Here is a 15717-nt window from a genome sequence, read left to right as displayed (position 1 = left end):
TCTTTCTTGAACTTAAATGGAGGAGCATCAACTCACAAAGCAGTCCTGCATGAACTCCTTTTGAGGCCTAAGAGGTCCTGGGCCTTGAGTAAATTCTTCTCTGCATCTCACTTATGCGTAAAATTGGGCAATACCATCCAGTATTGGGATCCTAGGACTTCCCTATTCGATAAATTGCAGATATATGAATAGTGTAGTAACGGGCCAGACTAAAAGGTCCTTTCCAGGGCCCTAATTGACCGTGTAATACAAAAACCCTTGGACACCCTCTTAATTAGGCTCGATGTGATGATCAAGAATCTGCTATTGCCATGGTGTATCGATTCAGTACTCTTGAATTGGCCATAAGAAACTCTAAAGGAGGTGTCTTCATGTCCCCCCCCTGGACCTGGAGACATGATTGTGTAAAGCCTAATATGATGAGCAAACGCTCCGACAAGGTGTTGGGGAGTGGACCTGTAGGGACTCCTGACCTCATTGAGGCTTTGGATAAGGGGACAACCATGTCCTGTAAGGCGCTGATACCCACACTGACTGCGCATCCATTCCCTAACGATGGCCCACACGGTGCCCCCTGGATCACGAAACCATCTGCAAAAGTGAGGTTGTCATTGAACTATCCCCTGCTGCAACCCCTTATATACTGGTCCCGGGGAACGTCCTGCACTTGTCTTGTGGAGTTTTGTAGTTCTACGATCAGTTAAAAAACAAACCGCCAGAGGCTTACAAACACTTATGGATACCTTCACAGATCTTATGTTAAAATTAGATCTAGCAGTCAATTTCACCAAATCCTTTGTTGTGGTGGTGGGTCCTGGTTCCACCAGGACCCAAGCCTTTAGTAGCTGTAACCATAAAATCTCCAAAGTCAAGGCTTTTCCCTACCTGGGCAGAAATATTCAATTCCAATATTAGTTGGAAGCCCTTGGTGGCAGCTAAGAGGCGGTAGGGAACTCAATCACTGCTGTTTTCAGTTTTGCAACCAGGCTGGATAGCAAACCAATTAAGTCTTTGGTGAAAATCTACCAGGCCAAATGTATCTCCATGGCTACATATGGCATGACATCTTGGAGCTATGCGGCAGGTACTGAACTTCAGATCACGGAACACAAATTCCTTTGGTGGTTGTGCGTACCCACAAAACGCTCCCTCTCTGTGTCCATGAAGAGTTGAGTGTTGGCTATGCGATCTGGTCAAAGGAGGAACTCCATCTGAACAGATTGATTATAAAGGATTGTCTCCAGCATGACGGAGTACTCAAAATTCCATGGGTTAAATACATTAAGGAAACCGTCTTGACACAGGGGAGGGGGAGCTGTTTAATAATCCATAAAGAGTCTGCAATGCTGATTGAAAGTGGGTGAATTAAATTTTCTAGAAAGGAGATCTTTGCATAGAGAGGAGACCGAATTGTTAGAACCCACAGTGCCGAGCTTTATTCTGATAAATACCACTCAGTATTTTGAGCAAATCCTCTTTTCTTGGCCCCCAGTTGACGGACCAGCAGAAACGTTTGAAAGAGGCATGCTGGATGAACATTTTATTTTTTTAAGTTTTGTGCAGATTTGTCAAATGGCGCCAAAGCTCTTAGTGAAACTAAAAACTCTCTTCCTATGGAAACTTCGACCTAACTATAACACTGTGAGGGCTGCTATTTAGCTAATGTGTGTGTATGTATATGTATATATTATGTACGTGTATATGGTTTCTTTCTACAAGTTATTTTTCTGAAATACAAAAAATGTAACTACACCAATGAATTGGATTTTTAATAAATATAAACAAATTATATTTTAGATGTTTTGTTTAAAAAAAATTACAGATTAAAGTTTAGAATCTGTACTTTGACAAATTCTAGAAATTGAGCGACAGCCGTGGCCTGTGAGAATAGCTTTTGGGACCTAGCCTCTGAAGTAACACGGCAGTTTACATTTTGTGCATGCCCCCCATTTAAATATCACCTGCCCTACAATGTGGGCAGCAATGTATAACTAGGGTGAAGTGGAACTATCTACCACAATTATATTCACACCACTACATTTCTATCATGAGTACATTTCTATAATAAGCATTGGTAAAGCTAGTAACACAGAATTGTTGTTGTCAATTCTTTTTGCTGATGTTCTCTATCAGCATAGAGAAATAAAAGCTTGTTTTCCAAAGTTGAACAGCATTGTCAGGAAAAAAAGTGCATTGATGTGCAGTCATGTATGCATCACAAGCATACGCGACATGATGCGGTCCGGTATGACGAGCTCACCTTTTAAAATTTTTTTTTTATACCATTTCAAGATGTCAGATGTCCAACTTGTACTGTTAATCAAAATTAAATAAAAGTATGGGAAGACGTGTTTAAAGAGAGGAGCTGGTCAGGAACAAATTGCAGCTGCCAGGTCCTCCAAAACCACTAAGCAAAGATCAATTGGGGAGCAGTGGAGGAGCTGGGTCAGATTAGGTTATAAAGAAAAGAAGAAAAAAAAAACTGTGACGGCCGAGTTGGACAAGGAAAGCGGTGGAGAAACCAAAGAAGCTTGGGTTAGCTTCGAGAAAAAAAATTAATTTAAAAAAGAGCGGATTTGGAGGGTTGTTCAAAACAGCAAGGATGAGCTGGAGGGATTTGGGAATTGTAGTAAATCCGCCTTTCCCGCATAGTCACCCCAGATTTTTTGCTTTTTCTGGACCCTGTTTTTGCTGGACTTAGATCTCTCATCCCATTCTTGCACCATTTCCGGTTTCTGACACGTTTTGTTACATCAATTTTTAGACTAGTGCACTCAAGTTGTTTAGTACTTCAGTACGTTCACTAGCGAGATATGAGTTGTAACTGGAAACAATATTTATTTTTCTTTCTAGTACTTAATTTAACCCGTGTTTGTGGGGTCCATGGGCACGGATTTTTGGGGACCTGCATTTATTTTTCCTCATCAGACTGACCCAAAGCTAGAGAGAAAATATACAAGACAGGAAGGAGCAAGATAAGGACAGAAATGACAAAGAAATAAAACGGAGAGGAAAAAGAACCTGTTAAGAGTGAGATTAAGAGGCAGTGAGTGTCTTGTGGTGGATCAAAGAGGCGTGAGTTGGAATCAAACTACACAGCTTTAGGCACCGGGACATGCAATAGCATGGGTACATTCCTTGACTAATCCCGTTCCACTACCACCCCAAAGACTACTGCCTCCATCCTGGGACCTCGCCCCACCAAGAAATCGGAATCCGTCCTTGACAATTGCAATATTGTCTATCCTGTATAATGCTTTTCCCTCTTTCTCCCAGCACCCACTCCCCCCCTATTTTACAGTACTCTTGTGTTATCCTTCCTATTGTTTACTTTGTGACTCTGTAAAGAGCTCTGATACCCTAACGGGTCAAGTTCGCGGTCTATAAAACTCTAAAATAAATAAAATAATAAAAAGCACAAGTTGCAGTCTGATCAAAACTTTGGACCCTGGCACTTATTCTTTTACAAATTAAGCACTGTTCCATAATATATTTTGTCACCTATAATGTACAGATTTTACTGGTCCAAAATGATTAAGGGCTGTCTAAAATTGTTTTCTCAGTGTCTGTTGGCGTAGTTGATACATTAGCCATAATTCTGGCAATGGACCAAACGTTTTAAGTGTTGAATGCATTTATTTTAGTTAGTCGCAAAATCATGGATCTTGATTTGGCTTTCGACTTTATAGCAGGACGTTCCAGATTTGTAATTACCAAACTGGTATGCCCCAATTTGAGGGGGGTGAGACATAAAACCTTTAATTTTAGGAAAAAATGGAAAAATGCCACTTTCACTTGGGATTACGTGTCACCAGATATTGAGGTGGGGAAATGCTGTTTATAACAAGCAAGGGCAAGACCCAAATAGGCTTGATGTTGATTTCAGATGTAAAATATTCCTTCATGCATTATAATGGAGACACCCAAACAGCCAATAGAATAACGATGAGACTAGAGGGCTGATCCAAGATGCAATGAGACAAAAGGGCTCAATAAGGGTGTGATTGACAATGTCTTTAGCCAATGACTGGAGGTTCCAGAGGAAAAGAAGCCAATTGCTGGAGGAGACAGACACAAGCGCCTTTAAGTAAGTATAGAATACAATATGTTTGCCATAAATGGAACAAGCGCCACTAATACGAATCCTAAAAAGGAGGAGAGCACCCCAAATTAATGTAGTATAGATATATTTTTACTTTTTTTTTTGCAGTAACCTTTACAGCCTAAACATTAGAAGATATAATAACAGCTGTGGTATACGTTATTTCATATGATAAGTTAGCCCGCTATTATTTATCCTCCACGCCTTAAATACAATTACAATTTATAAGTAATTTGAGGGCCCATAGATATTAAACTAGATATTAAAGAATAGTTACTCCATAGTTCCATTTGCTATTTGTGATAATGTTTTTTAACATGTTGGTTTACAGACATCTCCTAACTTTCATGGTACATCTAATTCCGTGAGGTTCTTTTTAAGCCCCCACATCCTATTGAAGTTCTTTAGACATCCCTGACCGGTATCAATAAAGTGCTCCTTGGCCATATTAAAATTCCTCTCCCTTATCAGTGGTGATGAAGGGATACACTAATTCTGTGCTATGTCTCTTTTTTACCACTATAAATCCTTGATGGACAAGCAGATTTTGTTGTCTGTTCAAGTCCTGACCATCCCATATTTTCTACAGAACTGAGCACAAGGTCATGAAACACCCTGCCCGGCAGCGCATGAGGCGCTTCTTTGCACCTTGATTGCGCAGTCTCTTTGGTAAGTTCTTCATTCTGCTTTTGGAATGGATGTAACATGGTCTCTCTCTCAGAAAGCGTTTATAAAGCTAAAATGGCCACTGCAGGGTCATGATGTATCCACACGCATGGTTGATCATGCACACATATTTCCGCATGCCATTCAGCCATTTTAATATGGTTATTTTTGACCAATGCTGTTCAGCAGCTGTAGCAAATATTTTAATTCTTTTTGCTTCTGCTGTTGAGAATCGACAGCAAGCATTGACACAGCCAAAATGTAAGCTAGACTTACCCTTACCAATATTTGTTTAGTACTTGATTCCAATGTCTTCTCACAATCTGACTGCTTAAAACTCTGCTGCACTTTCATTTTTTTCCCAATTCTTGTTGTTGGACGCTTGTGAAACCTAGTCTATGTATTATTTTTAACTAAATCATTCAAAATTCTGGATAGAATGATGCTTCCCTGGGGCGTGCCAGCGTTTTTCCCCACTTCTTGGACTTTTTGCGCACACAGTTTTCTTCCCACTGAAACTTCAAGTTAATTAGAACTTGCGTGTTCATTAGTGTGAGGCATGCCGCTACACTGCCTTTTTTTGCATACGGTTCTTGGAGATCCTGTTCTCTAGCTGCGAGTCATCTACCCCATTGCATTTTTTATTTAAATTGCACACACTTTGTCTATAACATGATCCTATATAACCGAGGGCATCATTGTTGGTGTTAGTAACTACTATTTCCTATAATTGGTGTTAAAAACCTTGCAGTGGTAGCTATTAAATGTGGTTTTCTTTTTTGGGAAGTTGGTTCTTGAGGAAGATATGTGATGAGCACTGGTAAGCGACAATAGAAAATTGTATTTTTAAGTTTGTCATTCTGCTTGAGGGAACAGCATTGTACAGGCATCAAGACAATGGACTATGACGCTTAGTTACTGAAGTTGTTGAGGAGTGATTACAGCTAGCAGTTCGCTAGCGTGTTCTCCTGGAGGGATTCATTACTTGAGTTAATTTGGGTGCACCTAAGGATCTTACTGGTGTTGAAGGGAAGAGAAACTTGTACGAAGGTAATACCAATTCCTAATAGAGCTAGGCCAGAATCTGTGGGTTACAAACGCAGCTTGTATAAATAGTAATATTATGTTACATGTCATGGAGTGAAAGTTTTATTTACGTGAAGATGATTAATATGCTGATTTTGAGTTTTGCTGGCGGAGGTAAGTCGGTCAGCATGGCCGAGTACTTTACTCCTTCCATACGGAGCGTTTTCTGCCCTCCAAATATAGGGTTGTGCGCCATCCCTGTGGACAATTCAAAACATTGTCAGACACCGCCATCACAGCTGTACATTCCATCAAACTTTTAACATATTTTTGATCTTTCAAAAAGGAATTCCCAAAGCGGGATTTTGTTTTTGAAAACAAAAACTAACGTCCACTACACCATGAGAGTTTTTACTCATGGTGTGGGGGTCATTAAAAAAAAAATGTCCTGCCCCTTACCACCATGTTTTCCATTGTGCTAAGGGGAAAGTAAAAACTTCTAATTTAACTACCCACTCTATTTGGTGGAAAGACCTTCAGTTTGGCACAAACTGTATTCCGTTTCTTTGATAAACGAGTACCCTCTCGACCAAACTCTTAAATCAGCCCAAAAGTTTTCTCAACTAAAGCATGATTTAAAAGAGCATTCAAGGGGGAAAAGGGAGAAGGATGGGAGAATTGTGGTCTTGAAAAATGGTGAGGAGTTGAGTCTGGGAAGCATTTGTAAGGGTTAGTTGTCCTGTTACCATTTTACTGCAGATGAAAACCACTGGTGAATGGGCAGCGGTGGAAACACATCATTTTGGCACACAGTCTATCAAATCTAGTAAAAAAAACAGTGATTGTTATATTTTTACGTCTAACTGGAAACCTTTACTTGTTGCCAGAGCTTATGTCAAAATAAAAAAAAGAGTATACAATGATTGTCTTTTGAAAGTTGATTGGTCTCTTTGATGGAGCGGATCATTTGATTGGCTAGCATTTGTATGTGGTTGCCTTGAGAGAGAGACACTATTTTTAGGTCTAGTTCTAAACCGCTTTAGTTGTCTGCCAGAGATCATGTGATGAATAAAACATATAGCAAATGTGACTGAGGGATCTCGTGCTCAAAAAAGGGAAAGGGGTAATCCTAGTTTTTTTTTCTAAATAACCCTCACTCACCAACGTAGTTGATTACATGCTTCCTCCTTGGGTTCCCCCCTGGGTGCTAAATGCCTGTAGAATGTGCCGGAGTCGCAGCGTACCTGTTTCTTTTGTGAAAGTGCAAGTAATTTAAAAATTGACTCCAGGCCACCCACCCGTCAAGGTATATTATTAATGGGGGTCCTGTGCAAGCAGTGGTTGATATCTTTGAGGCATAAGTGGTCTCATGATTCCATATTTATGGTAAACATTTTTCAGCCATCATTACTTCGTGCCCATGTGGGTCAATATGGCTTTCGTCCGGACCGGAAAATGCTGCATGCACGCTAAGACATGAAGAGTACGCTTGAATTCAAGCTTACTCCGCATGTCTAAGCGTGCATGTGGCAGTTTTATATTAGTATATTAGGCAAATCTATATTAGTACATAAGGGTTTCTCAGTTAGGCCTGTCATGGTATTGCATCCTTGATGATCATGCTTTTATGGATCTTCTCGAGCCGTATTCATTATTTTTGTTTAGTATTCTACATCTGTATTGCCTTCTTTCCATTTAGCAAGGTTGGTACTTCTGCTGCACTCCAATTATGGACAATGTTCGGACCTTTTACCCCAAAGTGCACTGTTTTATATATCTGGTTTAAATCCATATGGTCTCGTTTGACAGTGCTCTATTTTTCTACGCCTGCTTTTTGTTATTGAGAAATGTCATTGGTCTTCGTTGCAATTTCAGCTAACAAAATGTAAACAAATTTGTGAGTTTAACAAGTTTTTATTTAGCCCACAATTCATTCATAAAATAAAAAAGAACTTAAAATTTGAAGTGCGAGATAGATGTATTTGAGATTAAGAGCTCCTCTAACTAGATTTCAGTGGGTATAATAAATGTATGCGAGGGTCAAAGTGAGCCCACACTGTAACGTTGTTTGAAAGCAATGCTCGAGGAGTTGTCAAATGTAATATTTTTGTACCGGTTTTGTTTGAAAACTAGGCCCAATCTCAAGAGAGCTTCTAGATCTTCAGTTTTTGCACCAGCACATTGTTTTGTGAGAGGTGAACTATGGAGCGGTTAATTCGAGCTATTCTAGGCCGTCGTGAAGCAAATTGGAACAAAAGTGGCGATTGGCCAGGGCAGACACCCCCTGATGCAGCCCTGTCAAGTACCACGCATCAGGCGTTAGAGTAACACATTTCAGTGTGGTGTTCCACATCACCGCACTGAAATGCAAAATCATGCATTGTAGCCGCTCAGCTGTCAAGCCTGAAAGCTGCTATAATGCACTAATACTGAAAGCTGCTGTGGCAGCGCACAGTGCACACTGCTCCCGGCAACCTTGGGGGCTGTTACTATACCAGGCTACAAAGTAACAGAACACTCGACAGCATGTGGCGTAATTCTGACATCACAGAGTCACTCACTGTCAGTGCCCAGTGTGAGTCTCAGAGAGTTTGTTAGACTCACTTTAATAGGAGATTGTCGGTTCGTCCTGCCGCAGAGCACATTTCAAGTAGTAAGTAGTAGTATATGGATCCTGCTGCTAGGCAGGACTCAACCCGCCCAACCCGCCCCGCCCCACACCAGTGCGAGGCCGCTCAGCTGGCAACCAATCGGGAGATCGCCTCTTTCACTGTGGCTTTATGATCCTTCGCACTAGGTTGCTGCTGAGAATGTGAACCACGGCGGCCCAGGCCGCTGGAGTGATCAACAGCCCAGAGCAGCATTACCAGAAGCAGTTGTGTGCCTTAATATGCGGAGGTGACGTTGGTTGCAGCGGAACTGGCTAGCGGGGCCTTCCTGTTGCCACAGTGCTGGCTCGCCTCACTGATGTGTAAGTCATAATCCTCCTACTGTTGCACTGACTTGCTATGAAAATTTGCTTTTGCTGGTGTGGTCATCTCATTGCTCAAATGGGTTTAATTTGTTATATGCATATGTTATCTTCGTCTTCTTTACTTGATTTTTGCTCGCGAGAAATCGGCACTCATAGCCGTTGAAATGTCACTCATAATTACACTGACATTATGAAAATGTCACATATAGCAATCTGAAACCTTGGCAGCTATGCTGAAGCTGGCGGCTGTGGACACGCCTACAGAGGAGCACTAAATAGTGTGTGACTTGTGAAACGTGGCCTGATTGGAGGGAGTCAGAATTTTAAATCTCATGGAAGTTTAATCACTAATATAATAAATTGGACTTAGACAGCGCAAGTAATTAGTTAATACTTTTTAAGGGGTAAGTTAAAGCTAAAAAAAAAGAAAGTCTTCAGCACTTCAGTATCTTAAAAAAGTGTTCTGTACTTGTTGCTATGTCCGCGCTATCAGGGAAAGCGCGTTGAGGCTTTTAAAAGGAGCAGTGGGACGTGTAGTCTGATTGTGCGCCGCAGCCCCGGTCTGCTATCACAGTGCACGTGCCAGTGGTTTAAGACCAACTGGAGACAACAAAACGCCTCTCACTTACTCTGGCAAAGGACCAGCACAACCATGGCAACAAGGGCAAGTGCACAAAACAGCTACTGTCAGTGCTTGTTTCTTCTTCTCTAGCTAGTCCCCTGTATCCAGTCCTGTCTAAATAGAACTGATTTTGTTTTTAAAGATCACAAGAGTATCACAATGAAGAGGTCACGCTGCTACTTCTTTATCAATAAATTCGGAATATTGAAGCAGAACAATTTGCTGTTTTTTGTGTGTTTGTTTTCAAACTAGAAAAATATTTTTTATTTTTACTTTTGTTCTAAAGATCTGTTTCTTCTCTTTCATGACACATTTCCATATTTGTTATTGAATGTTTGCATTTTTTAGGAGTATAAGGTATCAATGTTGTAGTCATGACCAGTCAATTATGGTTTTGTTGTCAGTGACTTTTAGAAGTCCATGGGGAGAGGTTGTTCCTCTTTCTGTAGTACCTTAAGGTTGTTGCCCAATGGCTACTGTAATGTTCATTTGTTTCGATTCTAGCAATCCCTCTAAAAGCTTTAAGAGCCCAAAAGGAATATTTATTTTCTGGCATTAGTGCCTGATTCCAGGCAGGACTTGTCTGGGTGCCAGTGGCCGAGGCCCAACTGGAACAACTGCTGCTGCTTTTTGATATTCAAGATGCATTTTTATTGTTGTGAACAGTAACAAAAATTTGGGCAAATAGTGCTATGGTCTGTTCTGTCGTACTTTCTTGTTATTAATTTAGGCTATGATTATTTGACTCTCAAGGGAACACGACCTAGGTATGGAGATTGCAGACCCTAAAAGCACCTACTGCTGCCAGCAGATTAAAGAAATATTTCCTACCGGTAAATATAGAATGATATACTTCAAATACAGGACATATCACTCCCCAGTGGATGTGTCTCGGTTTAGTGAAACAAGATGCTGATTTTATTCATCTGGTAAGAAACAACAACATCTCAACAGGTAATAGTTCAAAAGACAGTTAAAGTGCAGAACTAATTCCAAAAGAAGAGAAAAGGGAAAGGACACCAAGGTTGGATATTTAGATCTGTATTTAATCTATTAATACAGTAAGTATAGTTGTGACAGCAATATTTCATCGTATGGAAGTGTAATTCAAAACCTTAATGCACGCAAAGGGGCAGATTTACAAGCCCCTTGCGCCTCATTTACGCCACCGTTGCGTCACTTTTGTGACGCGGCGGCACAAATCCTACGCCATGGTGTGGGGGTACTTACAACGTGACACATCTGGGAGATGCGTCACGTTGTAAAGCCCTGCGCTACATATAGGAGTTCCTGCGCAGGCGGGCGTGTTCCGGCGCAGGACCGCCCCCTAAAAGTGGCTGAGTGAAATCTACAAGATTTCACTCAGTCACTTTTGGGCCAATGCTGCGTCAAAACCCTGCGCCTGCTTGAAGCAGGCGTAAGGATTGACGCAGCATTAACTAGATAGGGCCCCCAGAGCATTGCTGGAGCTGCGTCGCAACTCCAGCAATGCGCCACTTTTACGGCACAGATGCGTCACACATCTGTGCCGTTTTTGCCCCATGGTGCGCCGCATTGTAAATGCGGCGCATCAATGGTGGCGGAGGCATGGCGCACAATAACTGGCGTATCTCTGCTGATATGCAGGGATGCGCCAGTTATTGTAAATATGACCCAAAGTGCTTGTGACAAGGTAATCGGCGCATGTGAGGCATGATGGTGGAATAAACTGCGAGAGGGAGCAATTTAAAATTAATACATAACATGAACAATGAGATAACAGTTTGTTAGGAACCTGTTACGAACCAAGGAAGCCAAGAGTAACCGAGTGTGTTCGATGGCGTTTCGACCTGCTTGATTTCAGGTCATCATCAGGACAGGATTACGCAATGATTTGGCAATTACTGTAAAATGGAAACAAAAGAGGGGGTCAAGGACAAATTTCAAGATAGAAAAGGAAGTTGGGAGAGGAGAAAACCAAGGGTTAACTAGAAACTACCTGAAAAGCTCATGAACAAAAGAAATCTAAACCATGCTAGGTAACTCCAGGGACATAGTGAGTCCGCACAGGGAAGGGTTGAAAGGAAGGAAAATGCCAAACCACAAATGCAGATGAAATTTGTTTTACATAATATGTGCATAATATACCATATTTGCAACCAATTGTTAGCACAATTTACTATTCCGACATAGTGAGTCTGTACAGGGATGGATTAAAATGTCAATATATGCACATACAATAATTCAAAGGTTTAGGGGCAAGAGTCCTTCATTAGCCTAGGGGACAGTTTTCTGAGTAACAGTTAGACAAGGAATAAGATCATGGATTAGTCACAGGAGAGAAAGTACCAGCCAGTAATTATAGTGGGGTTCATATTAGGTATTGGCTTGGTTCTGCTTCAGAGTGGCACGGTTCTTGGCACAAATGATCCAAGCAGTAAAGGAGAGGCTGGGGACAATTTTCATGTTTCACCTAAGATGATGTTGTTGGGGTATGTGAAGGACACTCCAAAAGTGTTCTGTAAATTGGTGACTAAGGCCATTGTTAGACGGGGACCTGGAGGGTCGGCCGAGCACAAGGGGAGAGGCCTCCGGTGAGGGCCGTCTCCAGCGATCGTACAGACAAGTAACTTCCCCCCCGCCACAGATGGACACCACACGAAGATCAGAGTAACACCTTTTATAGGCAGTTCTTGAAGTAAGGTAGTACGATACAAGGAGATCAGGACACGATGATCCTCTCAATTCTAGTCTCTAGTAGGGAAAGGGGGTAGCGGGACAGTCTTGGTACCTACGGGTACTGAGGTGAAACGGCGGTAGCTCACAATCCTCGAGCTCGGCGGTCGGACGGGTCGGACCGCGGCAGCGCCAGCAGGTCCCGAAGAGATCGTAGGTGGCAACGGGCCGCGGCAGCGCCAGCAGGTCCCAACGAAGATGGAAGTTACAACGGGCCGCGGCAGCGCCAGCAGGTCCCACGAGGATGAAGGTTGCAGAAGGCCGCGGCAGCGCCAGCAGGCAGGACGATAGTTCACAAGGCAGAGCTGCGGCAGCGCCAGCAGTCCGTCAAGGATGAGTTCTTCTCGGTGTCTCTCGACTCCAGGATACAACTGCCTTCCTGCTCTGGGGCTCCTCGGTTATAGGTCTGGCGCCCTTTGATGTCCGGACCCTCGCACTGGGAGGTCGGGAGGTCCGGGATGAGGGAGTCCAGACACCCAGCAGGGGGGTGGAGCCAGCACCCGGGGAGGCTGGGGGCGATCGGCACCTGGCAGGGGAGAGCCATCGACACTTCTTTCTCCCATTAGCCTGCCAAGTGGTCCGTTCACCTCCTGGATGGATGGTGGTGCCGGGATGGCGGGGCCTGGCCGGGCCCAGGGTTGGGGTCGAGCTGAGGCCACGCGGCCGCGTGGTGCAGTGTCCAAGATGGCGGCTGGGCCGGGCAATGGGGCTGCCGGGGGCCCGGGCCCGTGACACAGAGATATCCGGGAGCAGGCGTCCCGGAGGGGACGGGTTGCGGGTTGCTTCTGCGGGTAGCCCCCGGAGAGCCGGTGTCTGGGCCCTGTAATGCGGGGAGGGAGCGAGCCCTTCGTGGGGCCTGTCCAACAGCCATGTTACTGGAAAAAAAACTGAATTTACATGACTTAGGGGCAATGGGCGAGCTCCCCTCCTTAGAGACTGGTTAAAAGATATGGCCATGTGTAAAGCGTTAGCAGGCATATTCGCTTGTAGCCTCCCGGGCACATCTTGGCTGAATGATTTCGGGACTCCACTACGAAACTACCTTGCCTCCTTGAATGATCTTCAAGAAACAAAGCTTGAAATTAATGGTTCTATTGTAATGATCAAACTGTTGGATGGGACCTGTAAGTTTTAACTCTTGCGGATTGTATATATTACCATGGTTATCTTGCAGATTGTAAACTGATGCTGGTTGTATGCAGTGGCACCATTCAATCTGAATGCTTTCCTTGACCGTTGAATAAAAAATACAATGAAATAAAATACCATTTGATTTATAGGGTTGGTGAAAGAGGGATGTTTTGGGCTCTTTCTGGCGCATACACTGTACACTTTGCATTCTTCACTCAAGGTTGATTGTCTTCAAGATTTCTTTGCGTTTCATTTTGAGGAGCCTGGGTCCCAGTCTGGAGTTTCTGTATTGGAGTGCTGTTATTTTTTTGTAGTCGCTGATTTTGGGAAACGGTTTGCAAAGTGCAACGAGGGATTCTACCCACTGTGCTTTGTAATGATGCAGAGGAATTCGTTTTGCAGAACCCACCTTTTCTGAGCCAGAGGTCTTCTTTAGCAAGGGAGGTTGTACCATTTGAAAGTTATTTTTTTAGGTCTCGCCTGTCGATGCGCATGCGCATCGAGCAAGCGAGACTATAGGGGCTCATCCACTCTTTATCCACACTGCAAGGAATCGTGGCGATTCCTTGCAGTGCCCGTGACTTTTAAGGTCAATGCGCATGCGCATTAAGCTTATGCGCATGCGCATTGACCTTAAAAGTCACGGGCGCGTGCATGTCCGTCTTTGTTTACCCGCTCCGCCCCCTCCCGCCGTGTCGCCTTGCCTACTCTCTGAGACAGCCTCCCCCAGCTCCGCCCCCTCACTACTTGATTGCACGGCCGCTAGGCCGTGCCTCCCCTACTCTCCTCCCCCCTCCTCCCCTGCCTGCCTGCCGCTAGGCCGTGCCTCCCCTACTCTCCTCCCCCTCCTCCTCCTACTCTCCTCCCCTGCCGTGTCGCATTTCTCCTCCCCCCTCCCCTCTCCTCCGTCCGTCCGTCTTGTTATTTCATGTCGATTTCTAGTGAGCCATGTGGATTTTAGTAGCATGCTAGCTCTAAAGTATGACAAAACATAACTTTGCTTGTCAGAGATCACTGATACGATAAAGGCAATCATATACAAACATTCTACAGAGATTGGCGGTGAAGGCGTTCTTTTTAGAGCAATCTTATAATTTGGTGAGAAGCTAGTCCGGCTGAGACTAGCCTTCGCCATATTTCCCAGAAAGTATACCACAATTCGGTTGACTAGGCCTCCATCGGTCGGAATACATATTTCACAAACATTCGCGAAATAACTCCCTCGCCTGTAGAAATATATTTTTATCTCACAGCTGTGGTGCAATAAAACCCCCCACACTTGCCACACATTTTATAAACTCGCTTTCTTCCTAATTATCGGTGGATTTACCACAACGCAACTGAATTCCGCTTGTACATATTTTCCGGGTTTGTTTGCATGTGTACCCATGGTGACTCATGCTTCAAGCTTCCTGCAGCAACAATGCGAGTAATGACGGCGATCTGACATTTCACGTGACAGCCTGCCGGAATGAGTAGGTGTCAGAGACGTTAGTTACTGCTGCTTCAGAAAGGATGAGAGACGCCCGTCGCGCCGTGCACAGGCACTTGAGAAAGAGCAGCGGAGGGCAGTGTGTAAATAAGCACATGCCAGGTGACTGTCCAATTTCACAGCCTATTGAGATGTACCCAGGCATTGAAGCCCCGGTGATTCACGCGCACACTGCAGCTCGCGCTGTGCCTCTATATAAGGCTGCTTCCTTTGCACTGGCAGGGCCCGAGCGCCGCGACATCAAAGGGAAGCTTGGTTTTGTCTCGGAACTGCATTCAGTCCTGTCACAGCAAATCAGCCAGAGAGCCGAATGAATTTATTGCAAAATGCCTCCCAAACAAGAGACTCCCATTTCCTCTTTAGACATGTGAAAAAACGTGTTTTTTTTTTTTTGTTGTTCAGTGAAAAGATACCGGCAAAGTGATAACATCTGGCTGGAGCGAACCGCTGCCAGCTAAAGAATGGTTTCCTCTCAGTGGGCCTGACCAGGGTCTGATGCTGTGCAGATGTGCGGCCAGGCCTGACTGTAAAAGTTATAAACATTGTCATAACATTGTTCGACTTCTCGAGTATTCCAAAATGGCGAGCGGATGATGCACCGGCGGTGCGGCCTTCTCCAGACAGCGTCCCGTGCCAGGGTCGAAACAGGCATTTATTTAAGCGCCAGTATGCAGGCAAGTGTTTTGCAGTGGTCTCCCTCATGTACTGCTCTTCCCCCTCCGTCATGCTCGGTGTTGCTCTCCCGCATGTACTTCTCTTCCCCCTCTGCCATGCGACATGTTGCTCACCCATGTGCTTCTCCCTCACCGGCCTCAGTGATGCGCTGCTTGACCTGGGCTTTGCCTGCTCCCGTTCCTCACCTGCCTCAGTAATGCGCTGCTGGAACTCCTGTGCCTCACCTCCTCCAGGTTGCTTTCTTGCCAGTAGTATTCCTTGCCTGCTTCATGTTTCGCTCGTCAGTTTGCTTTATTCCACCCCTCACTGCTCGG

At 44.1% G+C, this 15717-nt stretch overlaps 1 protein-coding gene across 3 annotated transcripts in view; it reads left to right on the top strand.

The window, feature by feature from the left end:
• Positions 1–15717, top strand: part of TBL1XR1 (TBL1X/Y related 1) — a 553738-nt gene that overhangs the window by 21476 nt on the left and 516545 nt on the right. Inside the window, exon 2 of one of the 3 annotated variants that reach the window (XM_078666438.1) lies at positions 4692–4771. The exons of the other annotated variants lie outside the window; for them this stretch is intronic. The gene's annotated coding sequence lies outside the window, so the exon portion shown is untranslated. The remainder of the gene's footprint in view (positions 1–4691; positions 4772–15717) is intronic. 3 annotated transcript variants of the gene reach the window in all.

This window comes from Lissotriton helveticus, chromosome 11, assembly GCF_964261635.1.
Source record: "Lissotriton helveticus chromosome 11, aLisHel1.1, whole genome shotgun sequence".
In the NCBI taxonomy this organism is placed as follows: Eukaryota; Metazoa; Chordata; class Amphibia; order Caudata; family Salamandridae; genus Lissotriton; species Lissotriton helveticus.
Note: the sequence above shows the minus strand (reverse complement) of the source record. Positions and strands in the feature narration are given on the sequence as shown.